The sequence below is a fragment of the Magnolia sinica genome, chromosome 4 (genome assembly GCF_029962835.1).
Source record: "Magnolia sinica isolate HGM2019 chromosome 4, MsV1, whole genome shotgun sequence".
Lineage (NCBI taxonomy): Eukaryota > Viridiplantae > Streptophyta > Magnoliopsida > Magnoliales > Magnoliaceae > Magnolia > Magnolia sinica.
The window spans coordinates 81,069,186-81,081,770 of record NC_080576.1 but is presented as its reverse complement, the minus strand read 5'-3'; positions in this window follow the sequence as shown (position 1 = coordinate 81,081,770).

The window sequence follows — 12,585 nt, the reverse complement described above, 5'->3', positions numbered from 1 at the left end:
CACCATTGCGAGAACCGACCGCAAGGACCGTTTTGAGATTGGACCTCAGTTCAACCTTAATGCTCGGATTATCCCTGATGTCACGTTCTCAAGATAACTGCTTAACTGCCCACACCTGCACGATCTTCGCACGATCTCCATTTGCACGACCTCCGTTGTTCGCGGTTGAGGCCTAATAAGGTGTTGAGAATAGCGGACACATCTACCTTAGATAAAAGGTATTAATAGGAGACATTTCTACGGGAACAGGTACACATTCTCCCACCCAAACCCCTACGACACCACTTAGACCCAGATTCCTAGCCTGACTTTGGCATCGAAGGGTCCCCTTACCTAGCCAGGGTCTCCTTTGTCCTTCCTTTGTGCAGGTATCCAGAAGTCGGAATCCGAGCTCGGAGGTCGGTGCAGGTGAACCAAATTTCTACATCAACAATAATTATTAAGATGGTTTCATAATATCTATTATCATATACTTATAGATTTTTTATTTTTTATTTCTTATATCTATTATCATATTCTTATAGATTGATGGATTGGATTGTCTAACTTTTGAAGCATGGGCCATCCATAATTGTTCTCAATAGGTGGATGGCTTGATTGATGCCATGATTCTGTCACGTATAGCAAGATGATCTTTTCTTCTGGCTCCACCGAATATCCAAGCTAACAAATTTCTATTCTTTTATGGGCAGCCAACTACGGTGAGCTTGGCAATTTTCAGACATCCTCCGACACATGCTGAAATGGCACACGTGTGTGATAGAGCTGTGCTTTAGGATGCCCTCGATGAATAGAGTTGTTCATGAGTCGAATCAAGTCGAGCTTGGCATGGCCTGGCTGGGCCAATAGCTAACCCTATCTCGAACTCGGTTAAGCTCGGTCCTCGAGCTTGACTGGCCAGTTCAGCTCAGTTCGTTCAGTAGCTTGGGCCAGGTCAAGCCTGTAAGACATTTTCTTAAATACATAGAGTGCATATGCAATTTCTCATAGAATGCAAAACAATATCAACAATTTACAGGTATTTCATCAAACACTTGGCGGGCATCATCAAAATTAATATATGAGGGTAGTTTTATAATATAAAGTATATATTTTTTTAAAGTGCTTTATTTCATATCTATTCCTTCCTCGCCACCAGTTGATCCCACGGAGAATGTATGCACCCGAAACAATACTTTGTTGAGTCATTTGATCAAACACTAAGCTAGTAGCATCAACACCAAAATAATCAAGTTACTGAACCGATTCAAACCGAGTCGATTGGGGTTGGGGTTTGATCTAAGTTGAGTTAAGCTCAGGGCAAGGTCAAACTCGGCTTGAAATATTTTCGAACTCCAAAATCTAACTCGACTTGGTTTGATTCCAATTTCGAGCCAAGACGAGTCAGAGCTGTTTTTGAGTTGAGTGGAGCGCGCTGACCGAGATAACTTGACTCCCGTCCAGCTCCGCTTGTGAATACCCTTTACTGCTCCTTAGTAGAAGCAAATTGGCTGGTGTACCACACACCACCAACCTCGGTGGTGTGTATACCTGGTGTGCGTAAATGAGTAGGTCAGGTCCTCGGTCCATAATGTAAAGGAGATCAAAGTTACTTATGTATCCACACCATCCATCGATTTAGCGATATCATTTTAGATCATGATCTCAAAACCTAATCATATCTACAAGTGGACCACACCAAAAATAGCAATGGGACAATGATTCCCACCATTAAAACATTCGTAGGCACCACAATAATATTTAATTTCCATCCAATCTGTTCATAAGGTCACACAAACCCGGATGAAGAGAAAAAACAAATATCAGATTGATGCAAAACTTATGTGACCCCAAGAAGGTTTCAATGGTAGATGTTTAATCCCCACTCCATTCTACAATGTGGTCCACTTGATCTTTGGATCTGTCTTATTTTGTAGCTCAAACTTTATAATGATCTCATCAAATGCACAGACGGTTTGGATATAACACATACCTCATGGTGGCCCCCAGAACTTGGTGGCATCATGTTGGTGGTGTGTGATACACAAGCCAATCCGCCTCCCTCGTCAGTGGACCAGATGTGCAGAGAAAAGACAATCAGAAAGAATAAACTAATGATCCTGCACATTTTTCATATTTTATACCTGGGCTGCAAGCCTGTGTTACTTTTGGAAGTTGCTTCGGTGGATCCCTGTGGGGCTGACCGTGATGTATGTGCGTCCACGCCGTCCATCTATTTTCATGGCTTATTTTAGTGCATGATATTATTAAAAATAAAGTATATCCTAATCTAAGGGACGACCACAGGAAACAGTGGTGATTGACCATTTGACCATTAAAAAATTTTTTACGAGCTACGAAAGTTTTGGATCAAGCTGATATTTGTGTGGTCCTCTCATCCAGGTCTTTGTGACCATATCAACAGGTTAGATGGCAAAAAAAGCATTCTGGTGACCGTCGAGAAGTTTTTTAACGGTGCATATTCAATCGCCACTGCTCCTTGTGGTATGGTCCACCTGAAATTTAGATCTGCTTCATTTTTTTTTTTTTTTTTTGTTCGTGACTTAAAATGAGCTGTCAAAATGAATGGACGGCATGGATGTAAGCAAAATAGTGGCGACTCATCAAGGTGGGCCCTACAGTTAGGGATTCACTAAAGCCACATGTTTGCTTCTGCTTCATTTAAAAAAATAGTGGAGACTCATCATCTCCTATGTAGTACTGATGTCAGCTATTCAGACCATTCAACACATAGATCTGCTGGGTGCGGAGGATCTATGTAAAATAACAATGATCAAGATATCCTAACCAGTCAATTAATGATTTTTATTTTTATTTTCCCAAGTTTGGGAAATGCTCTGATGCTCTCCAAGAACTTATAGTGCTCCAAGTTGCATTGGGACACTTAGTCCACTTCATTGATCAAGGCCATTCATTATGACCAATCCATATTTCATAGGATACAATGCAAACAGCACACCTGACTTGAGAAATATTAACCATTTGACAAATGGCCTTTAATATGGACGGTCCAGATCGTCTACACAAAATTAGGTCCATTCAACGATCTCATCCATCTATTTGTCTAAGATCATCATGGATTGCTTATGATTCCAAGGAGGAAAGGATGGCAATAGAAAATAAAGCTTAAGTAGGGATTGATTGGATCATTCCATCAGTGCTTTTTTGCTTGTAACCCATCAAAAGTGTTCTAGATTTGATGGATAGCTCAGATTAATCGACTGGAGCTTCTAGTGAACTGATGCAACTGGGAGCACTGATAGTGCTATGAGAGCACCGGAGCATCTCTTTAAGTTATTCTTTAATATGGCACGTGTAACGAACACACATGTGGAGATAGAACGTGGAGAGATCAGTTGGGAGGGAAAGGGTGCCAGCCCCCACCGTGCAGTTGGGTGGCAATCTCGCCGTGTGCAAAGGCAAGGCACAATGCATTATTATCTTTGTGACTTTTGGTGTAGTTGGGACCAAACAAGAATCTAAGTTCACTGCTTTTTTGCATGTGGCTGTCGTTCATCAATCGTCATTTTGTGGGCCAGACATCCACTTCAATCATCATTTTGTAGTCCAGACATCCACCTCAGGCCTTCTTGGACCTTATCTCTTTCTGCACATTCTCTTATCAGAAGGGTGCCAAACATGTGTCGATTGATCGACTGATTAGCCATCTATTCAGCTAACCACGGGCTAGTTAATTAGGTGACTTCTGGAGGTTATGGCTCTTCGTCGTATGAATTATTTTTGCATTGACAGCCAAGGACTTTCGAAAGGTGCAACAATCATTACAGTCATGCGGATAAAGATCTTGGGTTTTTTCCTCTCGAATCAATCTTCTTTTTATATAGCATTCTTAAGTAAAGGGAGAGAAACCAATCGTCTAATGTGGCATCCTGTCGTGCAACCAAATGGAAACAAGCAGTTACACCTTTTTATTAAATCACGGTGTACTTTCGTCGAACACATTCCATAACTGATATGGTGATAACAATCATCCGTCCTCATATGGAGATATCTGTAAAGCCAAGGCTTCTCAAAGAAGTTGTCTGCTCAACAACTGCCTTAAAGATACCGTATGTGCCACCTGTTATGACCTACAACATTGATCTGATTTGTAATATTTTGGTACAAACACCACCCCTCATGTTTCTTGTTACTGGGCAAAAAATAATGAGAAATCTGATAAGCTTTCTCAAGTAATAAATGATCAACCACTTATCATTCTCTTCATTTGCTGCCTAATCTTTAGATGACGTCTCTAATGTATTATTCTTTTCGCCGTACACCACCATGCGTTAATTGGAGAAGATATCTTTATATCTTTATGGCAGCTTTTGCCTCAGATTTTGTACAAACCATTATGTAATAATTAACGCAACGCATGTGGCTTATCTATATACAGCCAATTGCTCCTGTTTCTCTTTTCTGTTTGTCGATTTCAATATCCTAACCCTAATTCCTTTCCTCTGGCGAATTGCTATGCTACAAAGAAATCTAAATTTTCTAACACACCGCGCCTATATCTTTTCACTTTTGCATCTGGTGGAACCTCTCTGTGAATCGGCTTGCTCGGTGGTAATTTTTGAATCCCAGTCTGAAACTTTTGATTCTTCCTTTTATTTGGTCCCGCATTTCTCCCTTCTTGTACTCCAAACCTAGAAGACAGTTTTCATCATTTTCCATCTGACAAGGAAGAAACCTTCCTACACAGTCATGAATCATTTAACTAGAATTACTAGGAGCCTGATAAAATTTCAAATCATGGCCAACTTATCTCAAAAAGTTGAGAGATTGGTACAAACGAGTCAAGGCTAGGTATAAGGATCAATCGGACAACCTCGTTATTTCTCATTGTATCCACCTCTCTGTGTGCGATATCAAATCTAATCATTCTCTTATCCTTGCTGTCGCATATTTTTGGAGTCGGTCGACCAATTCTTTTTACTTTATATGCGGTTCGATGAGTCTGACCATTATCAATGTTTGTGCCCTTACCAGCCTTCCTCCTACCGGTTTCAAAATTTATCTAGGGTACGTATAATCCGAGGGATCCTCCGGAATCTACCTTTAGCCTTTTCAGTGCCGGTAAATGGTACTGCACCTTCATGGCTCTAGAGCTTAAGACTGAATGTGAGGTCTCTAATTAGGAGCACTATTCCTTTCTATTGATGTGGATTTGTCACTTCCTTTTATGCGTTCCGCATAATGGAGTGACCAAAGAGTATGCTGGATTGGTCGAAACCATAGTTTACGGCCATGAAATAGCGCCGGATCCCTTTCTCTTATCACAACTTTTTCGAAGTATTTGTGAACTTTCATTCGAATGTCCTCATTCAACTAGGGGCCCCTTTTGGCTTCTTCAATTTTGGTTACGTGAATACTTTCAAGAATTCAGTGAAAAGATCACTTTGCCCATGGATAAGTTTGCCTCTTATGGTCTACACCGAACTTTAGTTCATGTTAAGCCTTTTTCTTTTGACAAGTGCATCGAATATTTCTACACTCTTCCCTTTGACCGTCATGACCAAACCTTCTGCCCTTTTAAATGGAGGCACATCGGTCCCATTTGGTTCACCGATAGGTGATTTGATCCCAACAATTCATTTATGGTATCAACTTGTCGTCAGATCTGGGCCAGTTATCTAGTTGCCCGAGACATAACAGTTGGTTGGTGGTGTCGAAATCAATAGGGGAAAGAATGCCAAGAATGGAGTAGAGTTCTATTCTCCCAACCTTTTCGCTCGGCAATTCGGCTTCGGCCAAACCATCCCATTTCCTTTGATACAACATTCTCTCAACCAACCTCCTTTCAAGCGTCGACATATTAAATTAGTCAATGAGATAGTAACTTTCTTTTTGAATTATAGTAAAGTTGTTCAAACATTTTACTTGCCACCCCTAACAAACCTTCATCTTCGTCATCCTTCAAAGCTTGGTGGGCTGCATATTACGGCGATTGGTGGTCTTTGCCAATCCAAGAGATCACAACAAGACTTTTGTTTCCTTCTTCGTCTCCTAAAGCATCATCTCCTAACCTCGACTTTCTCAAAAAAGGATTGGCTCTTCATTGAAAGGGACTACTCCTTCAGTCAGTGATTCCTCATCTCAGCCTCAACAAGATGAAGGGCAAAGAAAGAAACAGAAACGCACAGCTCCTGGTCTGGCCAAGGCAGGTATTTTTAATCAAATTTCGACCATACATAAATATGAGCCATTTTATAATCTAAAGTTCAACCCCATGATACCCTTTGAGGCATATCAGCCGTATATGCAAGAGGCTTTTATTGTGTTGTGAGTAGCTCTTAGGACAATTATGGAAAAAGGACCAAATTGACTTTTCTATATTTAACAAAGGGCCACCACCATTCTTGGAAGTTTCTTTTGCATTGGTCGAACCTCTTAGGTCTGGGGTGGCTATCAATGGTTGTTAGTTGTTAAATCACTCTACAATTTTAGGTGACCTATTGGGTATGTTTTCATATGATCACTCTGTTATAATTTTTTCCTTTTTCTTCCTTCCTTCTTACCATGATCTTTATTAATCATGCAGTAAAGGTGGCTCGTCCCAATTTGACCATCATGAGGGATGTTTTAGTATCGGAACCTCCCCTGATTTCATCTGTGCCTACAGTTAGGGCAGGAAGATTGATAAGAAAATAAGAGAAGAATGCAAGGCCTTCAGAAGCCGCGATGGATATAGATAGTCCCCTAGAACATTCTCCTGTTGGGGAAGAGGTCCTAGCCGATATTCCGTCCAAACATCAACATTTGGCTCATCTTGAAACCACTTAGGTTGAACCATCGTCACATCCCTTCCCAATTTGAAGATCCATTTCACGTCGAGGAAATGAAGAGAAAAATGATCCTACCGACTAAGCCAATAATCTAGGGGATGCTCTTGTCGCTATGGATCCTTTTATTAGTGAACTAATGATCTCTATTGATTCCGCTGAAAGACCAGAGCAACCATTTTCTATTGCTGAACCCACTATCTCGTTGAATGCATTGATAACGAACTTCATCTGTTTTGTGGTGGATTCATTAGTACTAACTCCTATGGCACAACCCCCTGAGAATTCTTCTCCCATTGTATTGAATCGCCACGAGTTGGAGAGTCAGCTAGCCCTTCAGAAAGAGTGGCTGAAGATAATTCTCCTCTGTTTTTGGTCGATTTAAAAGCTTTGCACAGCCAACTCCTTCAAGTTCTTGAGCCACATCATAAGGGAGACAACTCTGCCTATTTGGTGCCATCGCTCACTGATCATCCATCTGAGATATCATTCTTGAAGAAAGAGATAAAAACACTGCTCGCTTTCCATCTGTCTAATATCATAGCAAATGGTTGACTAGAGTCTTTAATCGCACATGTGAATCAGTTAGAAGCTTTAAAAGGGCTAGATGAGTCTCAGACCGATTCTTTAAGGAAAATTTCATTGGACATTCGGTTTTACAAAGTGGCAAAAGTAATATAGGTCGAATTAAAGCGATCCTATAGCCTCATCAACAACTGATCTTAGATATAACTGCTTTTGTCTATTCTTTGGGTGGCCAAATTCAATAGATTGACACTTTGACTTTAGATGTAAAGACAATTACGGCTGAAAGAGAGTCGATTCGGATACAAGAAGAAGAACTAAAAAGGTAACTAGAAATGTTGTCAAACAAACAAGAAATGCCTCAAGAGGTCAAGGTGAAGAAAGGGAAAGAGCTAACTTCCCTTGTAGTAGCTTATCACTCTTCTCATGCCAAGATAGGTGACTCCTCAATGTAGATAGGATCAGAAAAGTAGGAAATTTTAAGTTTAGAGGAAGAGATGTGTGTAGCGAGTGGTCGACTAGAAGTCGTGGCTAAGAGTTACAATAGTTTATTTACTTTTAAATTCTGAACCCTTTAATTTGGTCCATAATATTTCGGCTATGACGGATGTTTCGACACTTGTTACTTTTTTTCGGGTTGTTCATTTGTGACACTGTATAGTTATCCCCGTTCAATCTTTCTTTAAGTGATTATCACACCTTGAACAGGAAATTGCATGTATTCCTATGTAGATTTATCGATTGGTATCATTTTGTCACAAGCGATTTTGCATTAAATGTGGCTCTTCGATTTCTAAAATATATTGTACCAACATAAAACGAGCACTGGCTGCGTGGCGTCAATATTAAATCCATGACGAATTTCATTTATATGATGTTGACTTTTCGACGACCTAGATGAACTTTTCTGAGATGATCGGTCCACATCGATCAACGTGCTTAAATGGTCTTAATGAGACATTACTTACCACTTGCCTACAAATACCTATGGAGGGTGATTAACTTCCTCAATCTTCTCCTCCACCATCCTTGTTATAGCGTCATATATCATACTTTGACCCATTTTTTAAGAGATCTTTTGAGAGACGTCCGTCTACTCACTGACCTTAGCGCCAACTCCAAATACTCAAAGATTAAGCCACTGATGAGGCAAATGTGGATGGGATCTTTGAATTTTCTCAAGAAAGGGTTTCAAATGACCAATGATCAAATTTTCCTCAAAGTTAACTTGGTGGCGATCTTAGATCGAAGTCTTAGGAAGACGCATATTAGATTGAAACTTAAGATCAGTAAGCTAGTTTAGCTTCTGGTCTTGTACTAGTTAATGTGGCTTGAGTCCCTATGTAATGCCCTGGATTTATTTATTTATTTATTCTGTAATAGCTTAAGTTCATCATATCGCTTTTTATGTGTATTTTTCCTTAATTAATATGAATTTTAACTTATTTTGTAAATAACTCTTTAATTGTGATGATTTAGATATGTATCATTTTGTAAGAATTGCTTAGAATTATGCCTAGAAGCCTATAAAAGCATTAGATTTTGTAAAATTCACAGTTAAAAAAATTGTATTAAAATGCCCTTAAGCTAGACCCATGATTTTAGATCTTATGGTCCCCATAATCCGTTTGACCTAAAGAAAAATGAGATGATGCTAATGCATAGTTATGATAAACTAAACGGTGATCAAGTGCTCTACTGAAGACTTAAAAAAGATGTGAGTAAAGGGAAGGAGAAGCCAAACACTTTTAAAGAAAGAGATTATCAGATCTCTTAATCACCACTCTACTCCATTACTTGAGATACAATTGATGTTGTAAGGATGGATGGACAATTCGACTTTAGTTGGATGGATGTTTTGACGATTTGGATGGTTGAGATTGGCTAGATTGGTGGTTTGAAAAAGTTTATATATTTGGTTGATGGTTTGTGTTGGGGTGGACGGATAGGATAGACAAGCTTGAGGGTTTGAATGGTGCAGATGAGAGTCACGACCTAGGGATAGAAGTTTAGACATATGGTTAGATATTAGAGGGTGGTAAGGGATGGATAGGGTGGAATTGATAATGAAGATGATAAAGAGTGTATGGATGGGGATGAATGAAAATGGTGTAGGAATGGATGGATGGGTCATTGGGGAATGGTTATGGTCGAGCTAAAGGCTAAAGGAGTAAGGAAGTCTATTTCCTCTCTCTTCCCTTGTGTGAATGGTGTTGAGGATGGTGGGAAAGTATGGATAAGGGTGTGTGGATGTAAGAATGGCTTAAGGTAAAGGGTTGGATAAGGCGTTACGGATTAAAGGAAGGAAGGGTGGTAGAAAATGGGTGTAGAGATCTCTCCTCTCTCCCTTTGAATGGAAATGTGGTCTTTAAAATATCATAGTTTATCCTAGACTAGGATAACCCGTTTACTCTGATACAATGGATCAACTTTAGCTTAGGAGTAGTGTAATCATGTCTATCTACGCTACTATGCTGTGCTGACATAAATTAGAAGTAGTGCAGTTTTCTTCCTTCTACATCGACCGCTATATTGTAAGGAAGAACTTTTTCTTTTCTTTTCAGTAGTGTAATTACCTTCATTTATTCCCAAGTCACTGGACCAATGAAGACTTAGATTTAAGGCCTCACCATCTACATCATAAACTTTGATCATTATTATATGTTTTTTTTTTTTTTTTTCAATTCAATACAATTGATTTACTTATACTCTCTCATTGTACGAATTAGGTTATCTCTATTGTCGTGGTAAGAAAAAAGTATTTCTAGATGAAATATAAAAAGAACATATTTGAAGGATGAACCCCTCCCCCCTTCACAAATAACTTGATTTCATTTATACGTGGTTGAATAGACAACGAAATTTCTTCAATTCTCAATCATAGATGACCACTCATGGTCTTTCAGTTTATCTTGGCGCTTGGGGTCATTAGTGTTTAGTTAGGATCAAGATGTAAAAGGTGTTGGTACGACTAATTGTTGAGGGTCAAATATTGCATATTAGACCCCAGTTATTACCTGAATTTGCGAACATGATACTGTTTAATGACCTATTTTAATTATGTTTGTGCTGCAAGGTGAATTTAGGAGCCTGGACTAAAAGCATGGATTTAACGCTAAGAAATCACCAAGGCAAGGGATGGACCCCAGGGGACTAAGATTGAAGAATTTACATGCCAGAGATCCGAGAAAATCAAGTGATCAATGATGAAGAGGCTTGAAAATCGTCCTAAATGCAAGATCACAGGGTTCCCACCATCCGTTTGGCTCGAAACTTTATATCTGGCCCGAGGACCCTAAATTAACCATACACGTCGAATTTAAGCCATTAGATCCTTGTGAAAGTAGCCCAACGGACAGATCAGCCCACAAAACACTGATCTGGAGCCCACCTGATATCTGGATATGCGTCAATTTTGGTCTCAACCCCTCAAATTAGATGGAGAAATGAATAAATGAACTAGATCCCTCGAGAAGTCTCCCTAGGTGGACCCCACATCAAATGGAGTGTGCACGCATGAAGGTGCATCTGCACTACACCGAGCTAAGGAAGAATGGTCAAAGACTGTTTGATCGCAAGAAACCAAGGAGTTTCCTTTTTCCCTTCTGCTTGCGAAGTTTGAAACAGGGAGTGCAGATAAAATTCGGTGGGTCATCATCATGATCCAAATGCCTGATCCGGACTGTCCATTCGAATGTATGATGAATCTAACCAGGATCTTGGTAATCTTGGTTAGAAACACGGCAAGGATTGATCTCCACCTTGCTGGATGACGAAACAATTTCCACACAATCCCTCAGGTGGGCCGCGCCAAATGCACGTCGAAGTATTCGATTCCAGACCAAAATTTCATCACACAGCTGATGGAAGGTACGGATTTCTCAACCACAAACCCCTCACAGATACCACCGCAATCTTCCTTATGCAAAGGAATCTGCGTCCGGAAGTCGCCAGCTTTCACGACCGATTGTGTAACCATAGAAGTGATCGGATGGCCAATCATGACCGTCCAAATTCACGAAAACAGGGTCTCAACCATGTTCACGAAGTCAAATCAAAGGGGTGGGATGATTAGTCGTCCCAAGACCGAACCGACGTAGGTTGGTATTCATGTTGCTATCGCACCAAAATAGGGACTGCGTAAGGATTTTTTCGGATTCTCTTAGCGTAAACAAGGTCGGTTCCTTGCAACCGACCCAGCCACCTCCCTGTTCATTATAAAAGAAGGGAGAGACAGAGAGAGAGAGCGTGAAAGGGGGAATGATACGGGCAGCCTTCGAGTCGTGATCGGACGTGAAGGAGAGAAGAGAAGAGAGAGAGAGAGAGAGTTGGCCGGCTAGGGAGTTTTTCTCCCTCTTTCTTCTAGTTTTTTATTTCTTCATTTTCCTTTTATGCTTTTAAGAGATTTTAGTCCATCATGTCTGTGATTGGCTAAACCTCTTAGCTAGGGCCAAGAGGTGAAGCTTGTAGTGTGATGGGTGCTTTTTATGCCTTTGATTCTTGTTAAGTTGAACTAACTTTGATTCTAGTTTGATTAATAGGAATGCTTTTAGTTTTTAATGGTTTATTGTGACTTAAATTACAATGGATTTGTGATAGCTTTGAGAACGTTCTTTTCATTACTGAGATTATGAGAGTAGGAACCCTGTTGTTCACCATCGTCTCATGGGCATGGTTGGATAATGGAACCCTTCCTAACGTTCATAGCTCCCTTAGATTGGATGTGGATTGGTTAAATTCTGATATTGATTGGTTAAATTCTGATGTTTGCTTTGTCTCATGGGCATGGCCTTGTGATGGAATCAATTCCAATTCTCATACCTCTTATCTATTGATAACTAGATCAAATGATGTTCATAATTGTTTTTAATGAATTATCTTCCATCTGGATGAGGATAGGACTCTAATTCCAGTTGTGTTCTTGAATCAAGTATAGATCTCCCTGATCTCTACAAGTGGATCCTTGGCACCCTAGTTTCTCACCTTTGAATATTAGAAGTTTTAGTTTAATATTTCACCATTATTCCCTTAACATTTCCTGATTTAGATTACATATTTGCCTAGCTCTAGTTCAAGTTACTTTCAGATTATGTACAAGGTTCAATTCTTATGGATTCGACTTCGATCTTACCGAGATTATTACTACATCGCAACCCTATACTTGGGGTGTGAACACTAACACTATACACATGTACCAATGACCGAATTTTGAGCCAAACACTTATATAACAGTTTATTACATTTGGTCAATGAGAGTCTTGTCCTCTCATTG